The sequence below is a fragment of the Eurosta solidaginis genome, chromosome 3 (genome assembly GCF_040869045.1).
Source record: "Eurosta solidaginis isolate ZX-2024a chromosome 3, ASM4086904v1, whole genome shotgun sequence".
In the NCBI taxonomy this organism is placed as follows: Eukaryota; Metazoa; Arthropoda; class Insecta; order Diptera; family Tephritidae; genus Eurosta; species Eurosta solidaginis.
The window spans coordinates 157,311,699-157,333,485 of NC_090321.1; the positions used below are offsets into that span (position 1 = coordinate 157,311,699).

Here is a 21,787-nt window from a genome sequence, read left to right on the forward strand (position 1 = left end):
GACAGCATGACACTGTTAATACGCGTCCAAAAATATCGAAAGATGTGTCAAAATGCGCGTATTGACCTCGACAACAATAATCCGAATGCGGAAAATAAAAATTGTATCTGTGTCCGGAGATATTTGCAGTTGAAGTTAGAGATTTTCATGTGATTGTTGTAATTTCGTACCCACAAAAAAAATTGTTTTGCGCGGTTATAGTTTTGGTATCCAAACCGGTGTTGGACCCATCCAGGGTAATTTTTTATAAGCGCGGCCGAAGGCCGCCAATGCAGAAAGGTGTTCTGCGCAAAAATACTATGGATGCCACCCCCGTTTTCGGAGGTACCCACAGGTATTTTTTCGGTTTTTCGATATAGGAAGGAGAAATCCGAGGATGCAGGGCGGTCGGGTGCTGGCACCAGCTTTAGAAAGCAATGGAAGCTGTTCAGCACGATGCAGTTTATTGAAGAATCTGCAGAGGAGGGAAGGTAAGGAAATTTTGGTAATTCTTTACGACAGCATGACACTGTTAATACGCGTCCAAAAATATCGAAAGATGTGTCAAAAGGCGCGTATTGACCTCGACAACAATAATCCGAATGCGGAAAATAAAAATTGTATCTGTGTCCGGAGATATTTGCAGTTGAAGTTAGAGATTTTCATGTGATTGTTGTAATTTCGTACCCACAAAAAAAATTGTTTTGCGCGGTTATAGTTTTGGTATCCAAACCGGTGTTGGACCCATCCAGGGTAATTTTTTATAAGCGCGGCCGAAGGCCGCCAATGCAGAAAGGTGTTCTGCGCAAAAATACTATGGATGCCACCCCCGTTTTCGGAGGTACCCACAGGTATTTTTTCGGTTTTTCGTTAATATCTTTTGAACGAGTTAAAATTTTTATTTCCGCCTATGGATTATTAATACTGATGTCAAGACGCGTCGTTTGACATCACTATTTTTGGACGCGTATTAGCAGTGTCATGCTTTTGTAAGGAATTACCAAAATTTTTTATATTAAAGTAAATATTTGTGCCTGAGTGTCGCTAATGTTTCCACTGGTATATCGACTGCTAAAACACCTTCAAAAATGTCGGTAGCGTAAAATCAAAAGGAATAATTGTGCCTATGAAATGTTTATTACCGTTTTTGAATTGTTGATACCGAGATTTATGGATGTATTTTAGCTGTCTATCGCAGACGTAAAGTACTCTAGCATTTAAGTGAAAGTTTCGATGTCCAGACGTTTGTCTTTGTGATTCAATGAAATATTTCATAACGAAACCCAGGGCAGTTTTAAATATCATTGAGTTTTTTGTTTTGTCGCGGATCGATCCGCAATGCCTCCGCAAAGCATCCGTCGGATATCGTAACAATCACGAAAATCTTTCATTCAAAAAAAATTTCTAATTTTGAGGCTTATTTGGGATCATTTACAAAAATTTAAATTGCTATATACTTTGAACGCCTATAATAAACTTTTATTAAATCTTTTTTTCTACTTCCAGTCCAGTTACCAATGTAGATTCTCCTAAGCCACCAGACAAACGCCCTTCAACTCGTGAGCCGCCGAAGAAGAAAAAGGTGGATGACCTTTTTGAAGACGTTTTGATAAAGATGCGAGAAAGATACTCTGCGGCTAATACGCAAGAAGACGAAATATTTTTCTCCTTGCTTAAATCTAAACTTGCAAGGCTGTCTCAATCGCAAAAGGACGAGTTGCAAGCAGACATCTTAGCACTTGTTTCAAACAAATTGAAACATTATAATTTATAAATTAATATAAAAGTTATCATTCACGACTGATTCATACACCTGAGAAAAGAAAAATAGCAGTGGCAATTTTTATCACTGAATTGATTTGAGTATGTGGTTTTGTAGCCCAATAAATTTTAGTACAACAAAGTACAAATTATAGATCTCTCATAATTCGCCTTGATTTTTGACAGTTTTTTCGAGGGTATTTCAGATTTTCGCCCATAAAATGTGAACAATTTTTTGTTGGTTGCTTTAAATTTATTGGGCTACTAATTCACATACTCAAAACAATTCAGTGATAAAAATTTCGACTGATATTCTATTTTCTGTTCGCCGGTAAAATAATAGCAGTGGTACTTTTTATCACATTTCGTCAATTTATTTCTCTTTTTTATTTTTGATAATTTATGAAAAAACTTTTGTAAATTTTGTCGCAGAAACTATGCAAACCAATCTCAAAAACAGTTTCAAAAAAATTCTAAAGCTCGAAAAAATTCTACGAATATTTCGAAGTTTTCGATTTAGAGCTTTCAGATGTTTGTTGAGTATGCAGCTTTGTAGCCAATTCAATTTTACTTTAAAGAAGTGCAAGTTTCAAAACGATATTGGCCAACGTTTAGTTTTGAGAATTTTGTTGTCGATGGTGTTGCTCATTTTCTTCTATATCATCATTCATTATATGAAAGAAAACGATCGTCTTAAAACCTAATTTTCATTAAAATAAAATTGAATTGGCTAAAGAGCTGCATACTCAACAAACATCTGAAAGCTCTAAATCGAAAACTTCGAAATATTCGTAGAATTTTCTCGAGCTTTAGAATTTTTTTGGAACTGTTTTTGAGATTGGTTTGCATAGTTTCTGCGACAAAATTTACAAAAGTTTTTTCATAAATTATCAAAAATAAAAAAGAGAAATATGATAAAAAGTACCACTGCTATTATTTTACCGGGTCTGTATATCCGTAAAGTACAAAATACATAACAAAGATGTGCCATTTGTTTGTAAAACCTTAAAAAATATAAACATAGATACAATAAGTACAAATTTTGAATTTTAGTAAATAAAAATATTATTTATTTATTCTCAAATTTTTATTTCATTAGTATTTAAAATAACGGTTGTTAGTTACTAAAGGTGGTATCAAAAGACACGTCTCGACCTCCGTTTTAAGAATCCGAAAACGGAAATCTTTCTGTCGAAAGTTATTCACAAAAAACCGTAAAATTACCCAGAGCGGGTCCGAAATATGGGACCTGATCCATAGTTTTTTTTGCATAGAACACCTTTCTGCGTTGGCGGCCTTCGGCCGCGCTTATAAAAATTACCCTGGGTGGGTCCGACACCCTTTTGGGGATCAAAACTAAATGCACGCAGAACACCTTTCTGCATTAGTGTATAAGTGTGTACAACAAATCTGACGAAAAAACAACAACCACATGAAAATTAGAACCGATTTTTTGCTTATATCTTTTGACAGAAATAAAAATTTTAATTTCCGCTTCCGGATTCTGAAAACGGAGGTCGAGACGCACCTTTTGATACCACCTTTGATAATTTTCGATAAAAATTAGGTGGTGCACCGTCTTGTAAAACGTTACCGAATTCGCAAATATATTTTTGTATATGCTTACAAAAGAGTAGCAAAAAGACGCTGCTCTGGATCTATTGCAGGCCTACGAGATTCCTTTAGTAAATATGGTTCCAACAGTCTTAAAAATGTTTCGAATAGGTCGCAAGACATCCTCACGGACTTATAAAAGAGGTCTGGATCTTTGCGCTTCAGAATATCATAGCCAGTCGCTTGGAATCCAAATTCATCCCGAGTTTTAAATAATTGGCGTCTACATCTGCGTCCATGCTGCCTTTGATACATTTCCCGTAATAAAATAAGGTCTTCCGTGTCACTTAAAATTTCCATTATCTCCATTTATTTTCTTTGTTAAATTGTTAATCAAACGTATTAAATTTGAACTTGTCAATATTTTTACAAACAAATTTGACAGATATGACAGCTCAGTTACGCACGCACGCATGCTTATTTGGGTTAAGGCAAAAAACGCCGGTTGTTTGCGTGCGCTAAAAAAACGCAGTGCGGTTTTATTAGGTTGGCCTGTTACATCCTTAGAATTTGAGGAATATCTTCTCAAGAGGAACATAGAACATGCGAAGGTAGCGCTAGCCTCTCCATAGGCCAACGGGCAAGTGGAAAGGATTAATAGAATAATAAAGGCCATGCTATGCAAATTGTGCGATCCTATTGACCAAGCTGATTGGTCCAATAAGCTCTTGCCTGTAGAATACGCAATAAATAACTCTGTTCATAGCACCACCAAAAATTCCCCTAGCATGCTCCTCTTCGGCGTGGAGCACAAGGGGGAGATAGTGGACGAATTTACCGAATATTTCGATGATAAGTTAGGCGTGCCAGAAGCACGGGACCTAAAGTGTGTTCAGCGCAATGCTTCTAAAGCAATCCAACGAGCTCAGGAACATAATCAGGAGTACTTCTTAAACCATAGTGTAAAAGCAAAAAATATGACGTGGGCGACTTTGTAGTGATCAGGAATGTGGACAGCACCGTCGGGACTAATAAAAAGCTAGTACCCAAGTATAAAGGGCCATATGTTGTCCATGTATTTTTACTGGTAACCTTGCCCTGCGCGGACGTGTTTTTGATCGCTCTTCGAATTGTTATTCTTTTTACTTTGTAAACAAATTTTATCTTTTATAAATATTCATTAATATAATAGGAAACAGCTTATAAGTTTAATTTCGTATTAAATCTTTACACAGTGCAATATACATAGTGGCTTTTTGTGCAATTTAAACATTCAGTCTGTGAGTTCATAGATCATAGATTTTTACAAAAATGTGTGATCACAGCATACCTTTTTGTTGGTAGCTGCTATTAGCAAGTCATTGTGTGCCCTTTTTGCTTTCTGTTGTGTTCGCTGCTAGCTATACGCTGTCTTGCGATTTGCATCCAGTGCACCAAAATAAATCTCGCCCATATTTTTGAACAGCTGTTCAATTTATCCTATAATTATAGTTTCTTTTGCCTATTTTTCTTTTGGGTTTGTTTAACTTTGCAATTATGTTGCATTGCTGTGTCAAGAAGTGCACCAATCAAAAGAAAATTTCCCGTGGTGATACTTATGTTTGTTGTTGGCTCTGTGATAATATGGCTCATGTTATCAGTGCCCGTTTCTCTCACATAGGTGGTCGGGTGGTTGACCTAATATCCAGCAAAATTGGACTGAACTGGACATGTCATGATTGTCGTTCCGTAGAAAATGACATGCGAGCTTTTATGAGGAAAATTCAGGAAGAGTTCAACAATATTTTTATTGGGTTTCGTGACCTTAACGAAAGATTCGAATCGATGGAGGCTCACTTTAAAAATTGAAAGTGATATATGAATCCCCAAAACGTAAGAAATGTATGCCCAACAATGATTCCAACTTGTCTTCGAGTCGGGGCAAAGATGTCCTCCTACGAATGTCCCTTCAACCGCGTTGACTGATACGAACAGGCTTACCAAAGACGTTACGAACAATGCAGCTCAGGAATCTCCACAAGGCTGTGTTGAGACTTCCAGTGAGACGATCTCTGGCAAATTAAACGATGCACGAACTAATAGTGGTACCTTTTCGGCTGTTTGTTCTACGTCACCAATGTTGATTTCGCTGGACCCCCCAATTCATCCTACACCTCCACCGGTATCTTTAGCTCCAACAATAACAGTTACCGATACTGGGGTTGTTGCTAGCGATACAAGTGTACCTGAAAAAAATAGTACTTCTTTGACGGGCTCGATAACCAACGCTAGGTCAAGCAATGCGTTTTCTGTCAACTGTTCTATAACGGCCGCACCTTCCCATCTCTCTGGTGCGCTATCCGCTACTCCTTTGCAAGTGACTGCCGTGCCACCTCGTAGGGCTATATTTGTGTCCCGATTACACGCCTCGCTTACCGAAAATGATATTGCTCATTACGTTTGCTCTAAACTTGGTGTTGCACCCACTAGTAACATCAATGTGTATAAATTTAACTTTAAATATGAGAGAGACATCTCCTCGTTTAAAATATCCCTTTGAGATGAATATTTCGATAAGGTACTTGATTCCTCTTTTTGGCCTAAGCATACTGTGCTTCATTTGTTCATAAGAAAGGCGAAGGCCGAACCTGTTTTATTACAGCCAAAAAACGGTATGACGAACACAGTAATAATAACACAAAGGTAATTGCTGATCTGTCCCGTCTTCTCATTGATTACCAAAATGTTCGTGGCTTACGATCAAAACTGGTTCCATTCTTCCTTAATTCTATCAACTTTTCTGCACAAGTTGTAGCTTTTATGGAGACCTGGCTAAAGCCTGATAATTACAATTCTGAGGTTTTTTCAAATAAATATGCTGTTTATCGGCGTGATCGCATTTCTAGAGCGGGAGGTGTCCTTATTGCTGTTGAATCTAACCTATCATCTGAGTTGATTTCGCTGGACAATATCTCTCATATCGAATTCATAGCGGTTAGGTTTTCATTCGGTAGCTATAGCGTAATTGTTTGCTGTTCGTATATACCACATCGCTCGGATATGGATGTTTATGCTAGCCATAGCTCGGCCATCTGCGATTTGCATTCGCAGTTGGGAGATAACGATCGACTTGTTGTTGGTGACTTTAACCTGCCACCAGTTAGTTGGGTTAATATAAGTGATTCAAACTTTTTAACTCCCACTGCTCAACATGAGTTTCTCAATTGCTTGTTAGACTCATCTCTTTTACAAATTAACAATGTTCCAAATAGTGGAAATAAAATGCTGGATTTAGTATTTGTGGATGGCTCGGTGGGTACTGCCCTTACGCTAATCCCACCTTTATCCCTTCCAGAAGACCCTCTTCACCCTACGCTAGAGATATCACTTGATATCAGCCTACCCCGTAGGATTCAAGTACAGTCTCGTCCCCGATCTAGATGCTTCTACAAAGCGAATTTCATTATGCTCAATGATCTGTTGGCTTCCCATGATTGGTCGGATCTCTATGCTTGCACTGATGTCGATTCGGCTATCTCTATATTTTCCAGTACGCTTGATGGCTTCTTTGATACCTGCATTCCTACTCGCTATACCCTATGTTCGAATAAGCCCCCTTGCTTTTCAAGGCAACTTATCAAACTTAATAACACTAAATCTAGGCTTTATAAGAAATTCAAGAAATCTGGAGCATCTGCAAACCTCTCTAAATATCTAATAGCTCGTTCTAAATTTCACGGTCTTAATCAGCTTTGTTATAAAAATTACTTGAGTTGTTGTAAAGCCCAATTTTTTAGAAATCCAAAAAAGTTTTACAGTTTCGTAAATTCAAAGCGGAAAACTTCTGGGTATCCTTCCTCATTAACCTTTGGAGGTAAAAAAGCTTGCACTGATGACGACGTTTCTGAACTATTTTCTAAGTTCTTTAAGTCCACGTATTCATCCAGTGGTTTTCATTCCGGTCAATATCCCTATCGCTTAGATAGCTCGAACTCCATTAGGAATCCTGCTATTGATGGTAATATTGTTCTTCAGAGTCTTCAATCTTTGAAGCCCACCTTTTCTCCGGGACCGGACGGTGTTCCTAGGTGCGTGCTTAGGTACTGCGCCGAAAACATGTATGAGCCTACTTTAAAATTATTTGAGCTATCTCTGGGATCTGCGTCATTCCCGGCACTTTGGAAAAAGTATTTTATTATACCCCTGCATAAAAAAGGTAGTAGGCCAAAAGTTGAAAACTACAGGGGTATTGCTAAACTTTCAGCCATTCCTAAAGTCTTTGAACAGATTGTTACCAGTCAACTCCAATATCAGTGTTCTAGTCTTTTATCTCCATGCCAACACTGGAGATACAAGCTAATTTAATTTGCCGGGATTTTATTTATTCCATAAAAAAACAGGAACTATCTCTTTTAAGGATGGAGGAACATTTATCAACTTGTATCATTAAGAAGGAACAAGACAGTACTGTGTTGATTTGAATCCGGTTCATTCCAACAACACAGGTCATGTTACTTTTTTATGCCTTGTGATGGCGTATCCTCATTACACTACTCTTAGCACTGCCAGATTCCCAGACATGCTGATTGGAATCCACTGCATTCCGAAATCATGCTGAGCGGAATCTGATGCATTCCGCCAGTATAAGATTTCGGTATAAGATCTTATTTCTGCTCATATTTCTTATTATTATTATATTCTGAAATTAAAGAGTAATGTTTATTAATATATCTTTGTTTGTAATATAACATTGTTGAAATGTCGATATATCTTAAATTTTATCTTTTGAGTTGTATATTTATATATCTTTTATATTATGCAGTCGACCATAGTTTGTCGTCGACTTTAAATAATAAATAAATAAAATAAATAAATAAATAAGTTATCCGGGAATGATCGATAAGTTATTCGAGATATAGACAATTATCAACTAACTCAGTTGCCCTACGACGGGGCATTAAAGCAAATAAAATAAGTAAGTGGCTTCAGCAAGATATAGAGGCTAAACCTGTCAAGGACTCGTTAACACTTTTAACTTTGACTCTGAGTGGCAACTTTATGTAACGACGCTGCTTGGTGGCAGCTCTGTCATACTTATCTTTCTTTTTCTACCTCCTACATCTTTTCTTATCATGTATATATGCTTCAAATTATTATTCGTGAAAGAAAGCCAGAGCGAACACGTCAGCCATTTTATAGCTCTCACATAAAGAATAAATTAACTGGAAAAATCTAAAATATGTATTGTTGTTTTAACTGAGAAGCTTTTCATGGCAGAAATACAACCGGAGTGCTTGCCAAACACTGCCTAGGGGTGACCCCGCTTAGAAAAATTTTCTTCTAATTGGAAAAAAATTTTTCCAAAATTTTGACATTGCTTTGCCCGGCGTGAACCCAGAATCTTCGGTGTGGTTGGCGGAGCACGCTACCATCATACCACGGCGGCCGCCAGATAGATTGCTGTACCTCAGGTGAAATCTTACTTAACTGAAGATGTGAAAACGGCACTTAATATTAAGTGTTAATTTTATGTGATGGAGTACCTTTCCTTTATATATATGATGAATTATTTGATTTGGCAGATGGTTCAAATCACTGTTAGAAAACAAAATGCCTATAGCGCGGTCCGGATACCGTGAGACCCAATTTATATATAATCTTTTCATTTTCGTACATAATTCGTAATCGTTATTTAAATAACTAGATTTCCCATTCACATTTTTCCCTTCGATAATCGGTAGTTATGTAGTGTACTTTATCATATCGCGACTGCTGTAGTCACGTTAGATAATGGCGCATAATCATAGTCAAAATAAAATAGGTTTTAAATTTAGTTTCAGCTTTTTTGACAAATAGCTCATAGAAAATTATGTCAAAAAGCTGGAACTATCTAAATCTATTTTATTTTGACTATGATTATGCGCCAATATGTTTATTGATCAAACGTAACATTTAATATATAATACTTGTTATGGATTCGCATTTTCGGTGGAAGCAGTAAGGAAGGCGGTCGGCATGATGTTGTGGTGCACAGTGGCTAGTCATTGTCGGCTGGGGCGGGTCCTTGCCAACCTTACTGTTCCCGCGCCATAAACAGAAAAAAGTTCCTATCATGCCTTTTAAATGGTCACACAGCGCAGAACTAATTCAAAACGCTGGAAATTCAAAAGAAACGACATCCGGTCGAACCGGATGCCACGGACAGACCATTAAATTCCAAAACTACATTCAAAAATTCAAAATTCAAAAAGAAATAACCGCAAAAAAAAAAAATACCGAACCGGACATGACCGGTTACTAATCGCTGAAAATCAAAAAAAAAAACTGCTGAAAAATTAAAATAAAAAAAGAGATGGGCCGAATATACAGAAGGTCGCCGCGGGTGTTGTTGCGACGCCCGGTGCTTTGCCCACCCTCAAAATCCATGGCCACCGACGCACCTAAATTTCGGTGGCCCCTTACCTGTATGCCCTAAGTGCCTTTCCCATTCTTATTATAACAATATTATTTACAATTCATTATTAAACTTGATCAAAAAACTTTGTATTTTTTAAATTTAATTTATGCCGTAAATGAATCTGTACGATATTTTATGTAGGCTTTCGTAAGATTTTCGAATTTGTATATCTTTGCATTTTCCTTTTACATATAAGTTGGTTTTTATCTCTGCTAAAAATGTATCCAAAACAATATATTTTGTACACTGTTGTACAGGTATTTTTATATGCATGTATGTTAAGAGGTGAAGAAATCAAAACATATGCAGCACGTAAAAAGATATTCACTAATAGGAGACATTAATTAAAAAATATATATATTTTTTTTTTCTTCTTTTTTTTTTTGGTAAAAAGTATGTTTTATTAATAATAGCGTTGTAAGAGTGAATTTAAAGTTATTCACACACATAAATATGTATGCAAGTATGGAATTAATCTATTATGATAGTTAGTTTATATACATAAGGAAATAGAGTTGTTGTTGTTTTAATTTTGAGACTACATATGCCTGTATAAGTACGGTGGGGATCAATAATGAAAATTGGTTACATTGAAAATTTGTTCATCAAAAAAAATGTGGTTTTTGTTATTCCAGAACGGACTCACCCAGTAGGCCGGTACCTACTTAGCCGGAAAAGACCGTCCGGCGGCATCTGCTGGTGTACCTCCTGATGACAGTTGTTCTTACCGGTTATGTGTTGAAGGCGGTTATTATGGTTCTTGCTGGTAATTTTAGTTGCCGGCTATTATGGTTCTTGCTGGTAATTTTAGTTGCCGGATGTTATGGTTCTTGCTGGCAATTTTGGTTGCCGGCTATTATGGCTGGTGATGGTGGTAAGCCTGGGGGCTTCGTGGGCGCTATAGCTGGTGGTAGCACGTGATGGAGTGTTATACATGAGTTTTTCCAAGTTAAAGGATTTGGTTGTTTGTAGTTGCTACAGACTCATCGATGACACCGTGTCGCTTATGGTCTTAACTCGGTAGATATTAGTAGTAGGAGTCCGTGGAAGAGCACGAAAAGTTTGAATTTTGTTTCTGCAATGGGCTTTGGCTTCCAACTCCTTTGCTGATTCGACTAGTAATGGTTTTAATTACAATATTTTCTTGTGCATGCATGCCGAGGACTCAATATTTCCTTGTTATTTGAGGATTTCTTATTCCCTAAAACAAATCTTTTTCTGTCCAAACGAAGGCTCTTAACCATCGCCTTGGAAACTCCCTTGAAGTTATATGTATGAAATTTCTTCGTCACTCGGTCACTTTCTATTTTCACTTCTCTAGCACTGCGCGTTTAATTTATGTTATATTAAAATAAGGCAGCTTCTTAAGTTATTTTAAATTTGTATTATTCCAGCGTGACATTTCCCTTCGCAAAATGTTAAAAGTGCCAAGATATAAGTTCCCTCACATGCACGTGATCTTCCTTTTTTTCTTGCAGCCAGCTAACCAATCCTTTTCTTTCTTTTTTTTCCTCCGAAAACTCGTGGTTTTGTCTTACTAGCGATCGCCGACTTTTTTGTTTTTGTTTCGATACTTTTCATCGCAACTTTTAGGTCCCATCCCCAGCCACTAGACCGTTTCAACGAAAACGCTCCCAAGTGGACCGTAACCGTAGCCCGTAACAGTAGACCATAACCTACTCTTAAAAGTAATAATAATGAAATTTGGATGTTCTTGTGTAAACGTTCTTCTTCTGATTATTATTCTGCGTCGTTCGTTGAGGTTAAGTATCTTACTTACTTACTTACTTAATTGGCGCTTAACCGTCTAAACGGTTATGGCCGTCCAACAAGGCGCGCCAGTCGCTCCTTCGCTCCGCCATCCGGCGCCAATTGGTCGCACCAAGGGAGTTTAAATCGGTCTCCACCTGGTCCTTCCAACGGAGTGGGGCCGCCCTCTACCTCTGCTTCCATAGTCAGGTTCCCGTAGAAACACTTTCTTGGCCGGAGCATCATCCTTCATTCGCATAACATGGCCTAGCCAGCGCAGCCACTGCGTTTTAATTCGCTGGCATTTTAAGTCATTGTAAACCAAACTAATTGTGATATCTTCTGCATTGACGTCAAAATTCCAAAGTGATTGGATCACCTGATTTGTAATTGACTATCGATGTCTCATTCTGTATCTCTTTCTATCACCCGCTGAAGATAGGCGTCGCTATGCGCCGCCATATTGTACACCCTGTCAAAACGCTAAAAAGTAGCCATATTGAACATCCTGTCAGGCAGTTGACAGATAAGATATCACACTTAGTTTTATTCACAATAGTTTAAGTATCTGCCTTAGCCCATGGTTCAATTATATGGTTGGCTCATCTGTAAAGCAACAAAATATGTCTGTTCAAATTGTCAAAATCTGTGTATTGGTGTTGGTGCGAATTATATGGAATGGAAACATAAAAATTAGCAGTTTTTGTATGTGTAAGAAAATGTTGCCAATGTGTTGGTTTCATTTTGAGTTTGCCATCTCCTTTTGACAATCCCTTCGGCCATGCAATGAAATAAATAAAATCAGCTGATGAGATGAGCCAACCATATAATTGAACAATGGCCTTAGTCCAAAACGGGTTACCGTCATGCAGAAAAGTGAGCATGTTGCCACGGTTATGAACAAATTTTAGAGATACCGATTTTTTAACAGAAACAATACCACGACTATAGTGAGATATGTGAAAATTTTACAGATAATATTCTTCTCCTAGGGATGGAACATATGTAATGGCGTAAATTATCCATTGCAACGTAAACGTGGTCTATCAAAATGCTCAAGAAATATTCTTATTTTCTCCTTGAAAGCCAAAGCTTGAGTCGTTTAAGATGCGCCCTGCGTGCATCGATGGAAAGGTACAGGGTTTCTTGGACATTTTTTGATAATTTGTTCAAAGGTCCAAGAAATGCTCAAGAAATACATCCAGTCTTAAACTTATGGCTGCAGCACTTATTTTGGGATCAATGTAATAAAGAAAATGAATAATAAAATAGGAAAATACATATTTTGAAATATAAAATTTTAAAATTTGGAAAATAAAAAATGTTTTTTTCTTGTGATCTGGGGGTTAATTCCCTAACTGTGAAACACGGAAAAATGTACACTTATTGAAAATTCATTTGCACTCAAAGTTTTCATGCGATTCTGTAAAGTATTGTGCACATTTTTTTGCTGAATGAGCGCTGAATGTCAAAGTAATATATCAGTGAGAAAATGCTTATGAAACGCCATGGGAAAAAAACAATGCGTTTGAGTTTTGAATGTCAAAATAGTGTACACAATTTCTTGTGTACACTTTAAAACTCACAGATAGTGAATTGACACCTGGGGCCTTATTCGCTAACTGTGAGTTTTAAAGTGTACACAAGAAATTTTGTAAACTTTGAAAATCTGATGCTATAAAGCAAAGATTTTTTCACAGAAAAAAAATCACTGATAAAAACTTCGTGAGTTTTCTTGGCCGCCAATGTACACTATTGTGACATTCAAAACTCATACGCACTGTTGCGGAATGACTTTTTTCTTTTCATGGTTTTTGGTGAATATTTTCTCACTGACATATTTTACATTCATCGCTCATTCAGCAAAACAATGTGCGCAATCGCATGAAAATTTATAGTTTAAATTAAGTATACATTTTTCAGTTTTTCACAGTAAGGGAATTGACCTCCTGGGGCCCTATTAAGTAACTATGAGTTTTGAAATGTACATTTTTCTTCAATACAAATTATATGAAGAAAAAGTGTACATTTTAAAACTCACAGTTACTGAATAGGACCCCTGGATACCGCGCTATCGCAAAACTTATGTAAACATGTTTGCAACGTGTCAATGAATTTTGTGTTTAGACAGATTATGTTGCGTGATAATTCCTCCCAAGTGTAGTAAAAAAAAGCAACCCTGTCTGCAGTAAATTAAACTCGCATAAAACTCAACGAATTCCGCCCGTAAAGCTCGTTCGTTTCTACGTGTATTTTGTCCCTCTTGAATTAAAGTTTTCTAGAATTTATTTCCAAGTTTCTAAGCGAAAATAGTTAAATAAATTATTTGTACATTGAAATCAATGTTCAGTGGAAGGTGATGACAGTTTTATAACCATAACTTAAACTGATGTGATGATGCAGGCGTCTGATGAATAACTCGTAAAACGATGACAAAGAGAAATTTGATTGGAAGTCTAAACGAATAGAAGGCACAAAGAACGAACGTTTTTACTACGCAGACATGCATGTAATAGGAATGTTTAAATCAATTCTGTTATAGTTCATATTAGATAAAATAGTATGTATTTCACGAATTTGTCAATATTGATTTCAAATGAAATTGGTTTAATAAATAAATCTTTCGCTGTAACAAACAGTGCAATAACCGAAACATGCAAATAATACATAAAGTACAGGAAGATGCAACACTGTTCGTTGGTAATATTCGATTGAAGCAAAAAGCCGGTCGTAGTCGTTTATGAGAAGAGTGAGTGAGAAGTTGTTAAGGAATCGTTTAACGATAGTGGCAAAGTGTTAAAAAAAGGAGTGGAGTTAAATACATTTAAAACCTTCACAGAAAGGATAATCGTGTTGAAGAATTTCGAAACTGTTGGAATTTCTTTATATATTTTAGGATAAAAAAGAAGTAAATGCAGATCCTTAGTGAATTCTACTTGCGGTATGTTACCTAGATATACCAAAGGCTTAAGTAATAATGCTAATAAAAAGAAATAGTGGATAACTTGTGCTTCATTTAACGAAACTATAGTTGTGCAGTTTAGTGTGCCCAAAAATCATATAATAGCCATCACGTAAATAATTTGTAAAGTCATCAATAATAATAGCAATTCACATCTATGTACATGTGTGCACATATAGTGGATAAAAATTAGTCATAAGCTAACAAAAGTGAATTTCAGCTACCTGGGTTGAAAAGTGGTCGAGTAGTGGTATTAAAACTATCCCAACAAACACTGAAACCAAAAATCTCAAATGTTTGAGAAAAACATTGATTCTCAGTTTGATATTCAACATTATTTATCATTTGAAACAAAATATTTTCTCGACTTTCTCAAACGCTTAAAGCTTAAGCTAACAAAAGTGAATTTCAGCTACCTGGGTTGAAAAGTGGTCGAGTAGTGGTATTAAAACTATGCTTCATACATACATATACATATTTACACAATAAAAAGCGAATCGGACTACAATGGTGGACAAATAAATAAATACAGCCAGCTATGTTCGAACCAAAATATTTACTAAACTATTCATTGTGTCAAAAGGGTAACGTTTTACAAGACGTTGCACCACCTAATTTTTATCAAAAATTATCAAAGGTGGTATCAAAAGACGCGTCTCGACCTCCGTTTTTAGAATCCGATAGCGAAAATTGAAATTTTTATATTTCTGTCAAAAGATATAAGCTAAAAATCTGCTCGAATTTTCATGTGGTTGTTGTTTTTTTGCCAGATTTGTTGTACACACACACACACTAATGCAAAAAGGTGTTCTGCGCGCATTTAGTTTTGATCGCCAAACCGGTGTCGGACCCACCCAGAAAGGTGTTCTGTGGAAAAAAAAAAACTATGGAACGGACCCCATATTTCAGACCCTCTCGGGGTCATTTTATGGTTTTTTGTAAATAACTTCCGACAGAAATAAAATTTTTGATTTCCGCTTTCGGATTCTTAAAACGGAGGTAGGGACGCCTCTTTTGATACCAGCTTATAGAAAAATTAGGTGGTGCACCGTCTTGTAAAACGTTACCCAAAAATTATCAAATGTGGTAACAAGGCGCGCTTCGAGCGAAATATGGGGCCCGATCTATAGTTTTTTTTGCACAGAACACCTTCCTGGGTTGCAGGCCTTCGGCCGCGATGCAAAAAAATAACCCTGGGTGGCTCCAACACCAGTTTGGTAGTAAGCTATAGAAGGGTCGACTTCGGTAAAGGTTCACACTGCTAATACGCGCCCCAGCGGTTTAGGGGGTTAGAATATACCCGCGGCAGGTATGCCTGTCGTAAGAGGCGACTATTATCATTTATTAACTAATTAAATTAACTAATTGGATAACATAGAATGAGCATTAGCTGCCAGGGCTATCAGCTCTATTTAATAATGTTAAGGTAAAGTTTATTATAATACTAGAAGTTATAATTAATCTAGGAAAAAATTAATTTTTTTGTTTAGATACGGGCTCCGATGTGCTCGATGAAATTGTTTATTTTTTGTCTGTTCTCTTTAGTAGGTATCTTGAGGAGATCAATCCAATTGGTGTTGAAGTATTTATTCATGGCTGTTTCCAGAGCAGGGCAGGGTGAGCATATATGTTATAGAGAGAGGTTGTCTGCACATAGTTGGAATGATGGCGGAGTTCGCATTTCAAGAGCTTTTCGTGAGTTACAGCTGTGTGACCCAGTGTGTGCCTGTCGTAAGAGGCGAATAAAATACCAAATAGACTCAAGGAATTATGTAGCGTAACCCTTTTAGTTGCCAGCGCATTATATAGCTTTTCCAAACCCAATTGTCAACCTCACCTATCCGTTGCGAATCCTGTTTCATTAACAGCCGAGGCTCGGGCGACCACGAGCTCCTCATGGAACTAGGGAGTGGGAAGGCGGGATGGACTGGAAGGTCGTATGTGGTATTAACAAATCGTTCCCGATATGGTCGGGCTTGGTACCGGAACGTACCGGATATATATCCCGCAAAGGACCATCAACATCGATAACACTCCCCAAGGTCTTCGGGCAGTATCCTTATCGCTACAACAACAACAACAACTGCTAATACGCGTCCAAAAAGGTATCAAATGACGAGGGCGAAAAAATAATGTCGTTAATAAAATATTAACGGAAAACAGAAAATCAACCTCGGCTCGCTTCCCACTGCAGCCGGTTCTATGTACCGGACTGACTCGTGATTTTGGTACCGTTTTACAAGACGGTGCACCATCTAATTTTTATCAAAAATTATCAAAGGTATTAAAAGAGGCGTCTCGACCTCCATTTTAAGAATCCGAAAGCGGAAGGCAAAAATTTTATTTCTGTCGAAAATTATATATCGGGCCCGATCCATAGTTTTTGCACAGAACAATTTCCTGCGTTGGTGGCCTTAGGCCGCGATTTAAAAATTTAACCCTGGGGGGGTCCGACACTGCTTTGGGGATTAAAACTAAATGCGTGCAGAATCTTTTCTGCATTTTTGTGTGTGAGTGCACAACAAATCTGGCAAAACCAACAACCACATGAAACTATTATATTATTTTTTGCTTATATCTTTTGACAGAAATGATTACTAATTTTTGCTTTCGAATTCGAAGAACGGAGTTCGAGACGCGTCTTTTGCTACCACTTTTGATAATTTTTGATAAAAATTAGGTGGTGCACCGTTTTGTAAAACGTTACCGTCGCCCCCGAAATTTTTGCAAAGCATTTGTGGCTCCCTGTTGTTATTGTTGTAGCACTGCTTCTCCCCTTCTAATAGGCGTGACCGATCACAAATTGTCATCAATATCCTCTAACGGGAGTCCAAGGAAACTTGTAGTTTCAATAGTTGTTGTTGTTGTTGTTGTAGCAATGCTCGCCCCACCTAATAGCCGCGACCGATCACAAATTGTCATCAATATCCTCTAACGGGAGTCCAAGGAAACTTGCCGTTGCAACAGGGGTGGACCATAAGGAAAGGGGTGTTAGAGGCGTTGGTTCCACATTACAATTAAAGAGATGGTTGGTGTCATGTGGGGACACATTGCAAGCGGGGCATACATTTTGTATGTCGGGGTTGATTCTGGATAGGTAAGAGTTTAACTTGTTACAGTATCCAGAACGAAGTTGAGCAAGAGTGACACGCGTTTCCCTGGGGAGTATGCGTTCCTCTTCTGCGAGTTCTGGATATTTTTCTTCAAGTACTGGATTCACCGGGCAATTCCCAACATAAAGGTCCGACGCCTGTCTATGGAATTCACCAAGGACCTGCTTGTGTTTTTTCGCTTCATACGGCTGGGTTCTCAGGTGCCGTATTTCCTCAAAATGCTTACGGAGATGACTCCTTAGGCCCCTAGGCGGTGCTGGTTCGTCAATCAGATGTCTGTTGGGATGCCCAGGTTTCTGGGTATTCAACAGAAACTGTTTGGTCAGCATCTCATTCTCTCCCTGATGGGGAGTATTCTCGCCTGATTATGCAGATGGTGTTCTGGGGACATAAGAAGACAGCCCGTGGCGATTCTGAAAGCAGTATTTTGGCAGGCCTGTAGTTTCTTCCAGTGGGTGGTTTTTAGGCTTGGCGACCATATGGGTGACGCGTAGCACGTAATCGGCTGGCTAATTGCTTTGTATGTGGTCAAGAGCGTTTCTTTATCTTTTCCCCAGGTACTGCCAGCAAGGGATTTGAGAATTTTATTACGGCTCTGAATTCTTGGAACAATTGCGGTTGCGTGCGCACCAAAATGTAGATCCTGATCAAACGTCACACCCAAGATTTTGGGGTGTAGGACAGTCGGTAGCGTAGTGCCATCGACGTGGATGTTCAATATGGTCGACATTTGGGGCGTCCATGTTGTAAATAAGGTCGCGGAAGATTTAGTCGGTGACAATGCCAGGTTTCGCGAGGCGAAAAAACTGGAGAGATCAGAGAGATAGCCGTTTATTTTATTGCATAGCTCATCGATCTCTGGGCCTGGGCCTGTGGCCATTATTGTGCAGTCATCGGAGTAGGAAACGATTGTGACTCCTTCCGGTGGTGAAGGTAGCTTAGATATGTAGAAATTAAACAAAAGCGGGGATAGGACACCACCCTGTGGCACCCCTTGTTTAATTCTCCTTTGTTTTGATGTTTCGTTTCTGAATTGCACCGATGCCTGCCGACCACCCAGATAATTTGCGGTCCACCTTTTAAGACATGGGGGAAGGGTAGACCCTTCCAGGTCTTGCAGTAACGAGCCATGGTTGACCGTATCAAAAGCTTTTGATAGGTCTAGCGCTACGAGTACTGTTCTATGGTGGGGGTATTGATTCAAACCGCAATTTATCTGGGTGCTAATGACATTTAGCGCAGAGGTAGTGCTATGGAGTTTTCTGAAGCCATGCTGATGAGGGGCTAGCTGCAAATGTGCTTGGAAATAAGGGAGCAAAATGGCTTCAAGCGTCTTTGCCACTGGCGATAGGAGAGATATCGGACGATATGACTCACCTACGTTAGCTGGTTTCCCAGGCTTTAGTAGCGGGACCACCTTGGCCATTTCCCATTTCTCGGGTATGAGACATGCGCTAAATATTTGAAACCCTCTTTCCCTAGGTTTTTAAGCATCGGCATGGCTATGCCGTCTGGGCCCACTGCTTTGGATGGTTTAGCGCGACCAATGGCGTCCCCAACCTCTCTAGCGGTGATGGTAAGTGGTGACGCGCTGAATTTGTGTTTATGTGCGTGTCTATTGGCTCTCCGTCTATCTTTGTCGACCGTATTATGCATTATATATTGTCGGCAGAAAGCGCTCGCGCATTTTTTCGCATCCAACAGCACCTTATCGCCAAAGGCGATGGGAACTTTGTTGTTGTTGTTGTTGTCTTTGTCTTTGTGCTTAGTCGGATTCGATAGGGACTTTACGGTGGACCAAAGTTTACCTACACCGGTAGAGAGGTTACAACCTCTTAGGTGCTCTTCCCATTTCGCCCGCTTGTGTTCGTCCACAAGCAATCTGATGCGTTGGTTTATATCCCTTATTTGGGGGTCGCCTGGATCAAGCTGTCTTATAAGATCGCGTTCCCTCGCTAAGCTCGCGGCCTCCGCCGGGAAGTGGGGCCGGATTTCGGGAATTCTCCCGGCGGGAATGAAATGTGCCGAGGCGGATTCAATGACCTTACGGAAGGCACGCTCCCCTTGGCGGGCATCAGTCGGCATAGGGAGGGCAGCAAAGCTGCTGTCTGTTGCAGATTTATATTCTTCCCACTTTCCTTTTTTGAAGTTTATGAAAGTGCGTTTTTCGGTGACGATGCAGTCGGCGGTACGCTCGAACGAAATAAGTATAGGCAGGTGGGCGGATGCCAATGTTACCATCGGCTGCCAGTTGACGCAGTTTACGAGTTCTGCGCTCACGATTGAGATATCTGGCGAGCTATGACAGCTTCCTACCATACGTGTGGGGGCGTCTCCGTTTATTGTGCAGAACGTCGTTTCGTCTATTTGATCCGCCAACATCTCACCCCTACTGTCCGCCCGCAAGTTTGAATGCCATTAGTCGTGATGGGCATTGAAATCGCCTAAGATGATGCGATTGTTGCCAGTGAGTAAGGCCTCGATATTAGGGCGGTATCCACTGGGGCAACAGGTGACAGGAGGGATGTAGATGTTGATGATTTCTAGATTTGCATCGCCTGACCGGACAGATAGGCCTTGACGTTCTAAGACATTGTCCCTGCGGTCGATGCCAGGATCAAATATATATTGCACAGAGTGGTGTATAATAAACGCGAGGCCGCCTCCATTTCCGCTCTCGCGGTCTTTCCTGTGGACATTATAACCAGAGCAGGTCTGCAATGCAGATCTTGCTGTGAGTTTAGTCTCTTGAATCGCAGCAATGCGGATGTTGTGCCGCTTCATGAAATCGACTATCTCCGTAATCTTCCCAGTTAGTCCATTACAGTTTAACTGCAGAATTCTGAAGTGCATGAGGGGTGACGCCGCCACTCTAGGGGTAAGTGACGGGTGACCACGCCTAGGTTGTGGAAGGCCAGGACGCAATTGCTGTTGTGGCATTGGGACTGGGCGCCCTTGGGCAAGCATTGGGGTACCCGGATGATTTGGGTTTGCGACCTGGCAACATGGCGCGATGAAACCCGTCGAGGGGTTGCCGTCGCGGAGACCAGAACATCTAGGAAAGTGGCACCACCCAAGGCAGGAGCTGCATTGAGCGGATGTCGCAAACCTATATATTCTGTGCTGGCAGACGGTGCAAACGGAGGCAGGGACTAAGAGTCTGTTTCCCTGACCTGCACGATTGCTGCCAGAAAAGAGGGGGAGAAGAAGACGGGGGCAGGGGCTGATGCTCAGCATTGCTACCAGCTCTACTACGAAGGTAGTAGTTATGAGTGGTATCAGCTGTTTGAGTTGTTGGCGCCGTGGGGCGCGAGCAGCAGCGGGTACTTGTTGTGGCTTGCTGAGCAGCGAAGCTGCTGGAAGGCGTAGACTACGGGACGCCCTTGGGCGTGAGCAGCAAGGAGCCACAAAAGATTTATAAAAGTTACGTGGACGTCGGGTTTTGGGATCAAGCCCAGAACAACCTGTCCGATGCAACCATCCCTTTCACGAGACACACTGAACAGAGTATGACCGTCCTAAATGGATTCTTTTCTGGCAAATGCAGCAAAACCATTTCTCAGGACCGGGGTGAGGAGACGGACCCGGATTGGGTTCGATACCTTCCCGGAGTGAGAGAATATGTAGCAGTCCTGCTGCAAGGAGCTGCTGGGAGGATGACAATTTGTGGGAGGGACGAAACAAATTAAATGGGGTCACACTGAAATGACAGTCCTTGGTCGGGAAAAATCCCGAGTCGCTCCGGTAAATAGTTTCAATAGTGGTGAACCATAGTGAGTGGGGTGTTGGAGGCATTGGTTCCACATTGCAATTGAAGAGATGGTTGGTGTCATGTGAGGACACATTGCAAGCAAGACATATTGTATGCCGGGGTTGATTCTGGATAGATTAGAATCACGTTGTTTCCAACCTTCACACATCGCAGCCCTACTTGTTGTGTGTCAAATACACATCAGCTGCTCGAAATCACGTCTTATCACCAGCTCCAGTAACTTTTCGCAGGTGGCTTGGAATCACGTCCTTTAAATAAATAATGGGGAGTACTCTCGACTCATTGTGGAGGTGGTGTTCTGGGGATATAAGAAGACAGCCCGTAACGGTTCTGAGGGCATTGTTTTGGCAGGCCTGTAGTTTCTTCCAGTGAGTAACCTTTAGGCTTGGCGACCATATCAGGGACGCATAGCATGCAATCGGTCGTCGGTTTAAGTAGTAATGAAAACAAAAAGACAGTCG

The 21,787-nt window shown here is 39.8% G+C and overlaps 1 protein-coding gene across 5 annotated transcripts in view; it reads left to right on the plus strand.

Moving 5' to 3' along the window:
* Positions 1 to 13,689: 13,689 nt before the first annotated feature.
* The window catches only part of zip (myosin heavy chain 10), a 242,554-nt gene continuing 234,456 nt past the window's right edge, over positions 13,690 to 21,787 (plus strand). Inside the window, exon 1 of one of the 5 annotated variants that reach the window (XM_067773456.1) lies at positions 13,690 to 13,988. The gene's annotated coding sequence lies outside the window, so the exon portion shown is untranslated. Of the gene's footprint in view, positions 13,989 to 14,058; positions 14,421 to 21,787 lie in introns of those variants that run through there. The other 4 variants (XM_067773457.1, XM_067773455.1, XM_067773458.1 and 1 more) reach the window with 4 other exon arrangements.